This window comes from Pseudorca crassidens, chromosome 7, assembly GCF_039906515.1.
Source record: "Pseudorca crassidens isolate mPseCra1 chromosome 7, mPseCra1.hap1, whole genome shotgun sequence".
In the NCBI taxonomy this organism is placed as follows: Eukaryota; Metazoa; Chordata; class Mammalia; order Artiodactyla; family Delphinidae; genus Pseudorca; species Pseudorca crassidens.
Window position 1 is genome coordinate 56,791,708 of NC_090302.1, and position 4,754 is coordinate 56,796,461.

The following is a 4,754-nucleotide window of genomic DNA, read 5'->3' on the forward strand; positions in this document are numbered from 1 at the left end:
GCCGCAGCCCTCGTAGCAGTAAACTCAGCCACTCCGGTTGGCCTTGGGGGCGGGGCTGTAGAGGAACTTGTCAAAGCCGCAGAGTGAAGTGAGAAATCTACTAGAGAGGAAATGGCTGCCTCTTCATCATCCTCCTCAGCCGGTGGGGTCAGTGGAAGTTCTGCCACTGGATCTGGTTTCAGTGGCTCAGACGTTGCCCCCCCACTGAAAGCCCTTTTCACCTACCCCAAAGGAGCTGGAGAGATGTTAGAAGGTGGCTCTGAGAGATTCCTCTGTGAATCCGTTTTCAGCTATCAAGTGGCATCTACGCTTAAACAGGTGAAACATGATCAGTAAGTTGCTCGGATGGAAAAACTAGCTGTTCTGGTAGAAGAACTGGAGGCAGATAGTGGCGATTTAAACCCATCCAGCAGCTGCTGGGGTTCACCCCCTCTTCAAGTTGACCTTGCCTGGATGGTCACCTCTGGGGCACAGCAAGTGCAGGTCCAGTGAGGAACTTTTCTTACAGCTTACATAGCCATCCAGAGAGTCACAGCTCCATCACTGGATTGTTAATTCACATCCATACTTGGTTTCTCTGTATCTATCCACAAGCAACAAATACTTAAATGTGTGATCTTACAGGGAAATTTTTTGTTTATTTGTTTGAAAAAGTACTGAGAATCAGGGCTTCCCTGGTGGCGCAGTGGTTGAGGGTCCGCCTGCCGATGCAGGGGACACGGGTTCGTGCCCCGGTCCGGGAAGATCCCACATGCCGCGGTAGCGGCTGCGCCCGTGAGCCATGGCCGCTGAGCCTGCGCGTCCGGAGCCTGTTGCTCCGCAGCGGGAGAGGCCACAGCAGTGAGAGGCCCGCGTACCACAAAAAAAAATAATAATAAATAAATAAAATTTAAAAGTACTGAGAATCAGATTTAGGCAATTGGCATCACAGAACCAGGAGGTTTGGGTTTAAGAGAGATTTATAAAACGTCACAAGCCAGGACACATGCCAGAATTGGCCAACGGAATGGCATCCCTCCTGTCAATTCATGCAGTTCCTAGAACCTCACCAGTCAAGTCCAAGGTCAAGATCTGGAGTTATAAAATACAGCATTTCTGACCTAAAACCGTTCTTTTTGCAGATGAATGTGATTTCAACTCAGGACCTGTCCAAATTAGGAATTTTTTAATGTTTGGGATTTTTTTTCTATTTTTAGACATCTAATTCTATAGATTCTATCTTTTTCTAACCTCCTGTAGGCATGCCAAATTCTGGCAAAAAGAATTGCTTTTTGAATGTTGAAGTTCTGGTAAAACTAAAGCAGTGAGCAAAATCCTTTTAAACACAGAAATCCTGAGTTCATTTTGTTGGTGGGCTCAGGCAATTCTGTAGCAAATAAATCCTTTGAAAGAGCTGCAAACTGGTTTCTTTATCCTTTCAAAGCCTCAGGGATTTGGGATAGGGGAAAGAGGGCAAATTACTTTTTATAAGAAGGGAATCTAAAAACCATTTCTCCCAAGCAAATGGAAGATTTGCTTTCTCTCAGGGATATTTGTCTTTTTAGAAGTATATGAATTTATCATCAATATCTGAGTAGGTTTTTTACCATGAAAAGGAAAAACCTGCAAAGCTAAGAGGTGTCTTTTGTTGCTCCTCATGGGACCACAGGGTCCACACTGCACAGTTAGGAGAATCATTTACTAAATTGTATGCAAATTTTGCCTCAGGAAAAAAAAAAAGAAGAATTGTTAGGACTTTTTTTTTTTCACCATAAAGAATAATGAGGATAGAACTTTAAAAATTACAACAATGTGATATACACAAGAATTCTGATTCAGTACTGGCTCAAAACACTAGCTATAAAAAAGCAAGACTAGATATTACATGGCATTAAGGAATTTTTGTTAATTATCTTAGGTGTGATAATGGTTGTGTAGGAAGTGTTCTTAGGAGGTGTGTATGAAGTATTTAGGAAGAGAGATTATGATGTCTGCAACTTACTTTGAAGTGGTAAAGAAATTTAAAAGATAGTCTCATAAAGAAAATATGGCAATGATTGTTGAATCAAGGCAATGATATATATAATTCATATATATATAATTCTTTTCTTTTTCTTTTTTTTTTTGGAAACTTGTAATAATAAAGTAGAAAAAAAAAAAAAAAGCAGTGAAACACTAACCTAAGACACAACAGTCAGATGAATGGACCAAAATCTCAAGGTATATCCTAGTATATATAAAAACTTAATACATAAAAAAAGAAGAAGAATTTGGAAAAATGCTCAAGGTAGAGTTTCACTTCACATCAAACTAAATTCCAGATTAAAAAAAAAATACAGCTAAAAACACACAAAAAAGAATACAGAGATGCATACTCTGGTCGGGAAAAGGCCTTGTATATGTTAAAATAATGAACAAAAGTAAATAGATATGTAATATTAATAGCTACTTGAGATTCTAATATATAATTCATTTAGCCATTTTCCTATCTGTAGATACACATCTCTCCCCCAGATCCTTCAGCTCCAGCTTTCTCGCTCTGCACTTGTTGTTCTCTCTGCCTGGAATATTCTTCCCCTGAGTTTATTCAGCTTAAATATCACATCATTGAAGAGACCTGTCCTTGCCACATAATCTGAAATGGCCCTAAAATAAGTCACTCTATATTCTTCTTGCTTTACTGTTCTTCATCACATTTATATGTTTACTTGCCGTGATCTTATATGTTTATTTGTTTTCCAACTTTCTCCCTTACTAGACCATAAGTTCCATGAGGTCAAGAATAATTGCCTTTTCACTGTTGTATCCCTAGTGCTTAGAATTAGCCTAGTGCCTGGCTCCTAGTATGCACTCAAAATAATTATTATATTATATTATATTATATTATACAAATTCTGGTAATTAATCTAAAGAGAAAAAACAGGTGCTCTAAGAGATATAACAAGGGCAACCTAATTTCGATAGAGAATTCATGGAAGGTTTTGCTGAGGAAGTGATATTTAAAGTGATATCTGAATATCAAATCAGATGACAAGTAGAGGGAAAGGCATTTTCCAGGCAGAGAGAACAACATGGGCAAAGGTTTAAAAACAGGAAAGAACAGCCATAAATAAGCAGCTAAAAGACTGACATGCCTGGAGCATAGTGAGGGTGGGGGGAAAGAGTAGGCAAAATGGTATAGAACTTTAAAAGTTGATATATACACAAATGATTTTTTTTTTTTTTTTTTTTTGGTATGCGGGCCTCTCACTGTTGTAGCCTCTCCCGTTGCGGTGCACACGCTCCAGACGCGCTGGCTCAGCGGCCATGGCTCACGGGCCCAGCCGTTCCGCGGCATGTGGGATCTTCCCGGACCGGGGCACGAACCCGTGTTCCCTGCATCGGCAGGCGGACTCTCAACCACTGCGCCACCAGGGATGCCCTACATAAATGATTTATTCAAGTCCTTTGGTGTATAGAAGCTACGGAGGTCAAGGAATGGACTGTTAGTTTGTTTCAGTAGAAACAAGGCTAGAATATAAGTCTTCTGGTCCTAACTCCAAGATCCTCTCTATTGGAGGAGGCTGCTTCATCATTAAACTAGCATGTCAAGTCTTGTAAATAGAAAAGATCCTTTAATTACTGCAGTGAGTAGCTGAAGTTCCTTCCTGACCCACTCTCCCTGCTTCTGGTAAGAACACAATGGTTTTCTTTGGGAAAGCGTTTCCCCCACATCGTCAGGCCATGTATTTGGATGGGCTGACTCCACTCCAGGGCCACAGGTATGGGCATGGGAGACAGGCCTTGCGAACAACAGTAGTAAATCCCCCTGGCCACATTCATTAGTTTCCATTATCATGTTAGCTTATCAAGCTAAGCTAAGTGAATCCACCCAGAGCTCTGAGAATTGGGGTTGCACATCAGATAGGATTAGATTCAATGTATATAACAACCTCCCCAAAAGTGGTTTAATCACACAGAAATGGACAAATAAAAAGAAATATCCAGTTCAAATCACATCATTTGAGAACCTGGACCCAGATATATCTGAAAGCAAGGTCCCTTTAAACTGTGTGCCAAAAACCTCCCTCACTAAAAATGCTTCTTACAAAAAAACTCAGTATTTCATGATCCTTTAGTATCTTCCAAACTAAATTCCATGGTAGTGCTTAGACTTGAAGGGTCTATATTAACAGGAATTCAGCACTTACACTATGGAGACAACATAGTTTAGTAGTCAAATACATAAGCTTTGAAGTCTTGTTGCCCAAATTCAAATCCTGCCTTCACTGCTCACTAGTTTGGTGACCTTGGATGAATTTAAACCCCAGAGTCTTCAGCTATAAAGCAGAGATGCAAATAGTACCAGCTCACACAGTTACAGTGAGAAGTGAATGAGATATTTCAGGTAGAGCAGTTGATGAAACAAATTTCTATAATACGAGTGATATATTCTAAGAAATGCAGAAGTGATTTTATTCAGCAGTGCTTTGTATGACTGGGCTATGGGAAAGGGCTGGGGAGAAAGAAATTTGTCTCTTTTGAGCACTTCTGTGTCCACAACCACTTTGTGACTAGGAGAAGGAAACCTTCTTGAAAGACGTGTAATCCCCACAAAAATGGGCCCTTGTCAGTCTGGGCAGGGAGAGACAGGAACAGGAGCCCAGATCATGGTCACCTGGTAGATAAATCTGAGAGCATCCACGTAGAAACAGAAAAGGAGTACGCTGCTTGGGTTTGAGGGGCTTAGAGAGAAGCATCTGGGGAAATGCTTTAAAATGTTTCTTTCCCTCCTC

At 40.6% G+C, this 4,754-nt stretch overlaps 1 pseudogene; it reads left to right on the top strand.

Annotated features, from left to right (window-relative positions):
* On the top strand, nucleotides 1–661 carry LOC137227053 (anaphase-promoting complex subunit 16 pseudogene; annotated as a pseudogene).
* Nucleotides 662–4,754: the final 4,093 nt, after the last annotated feature.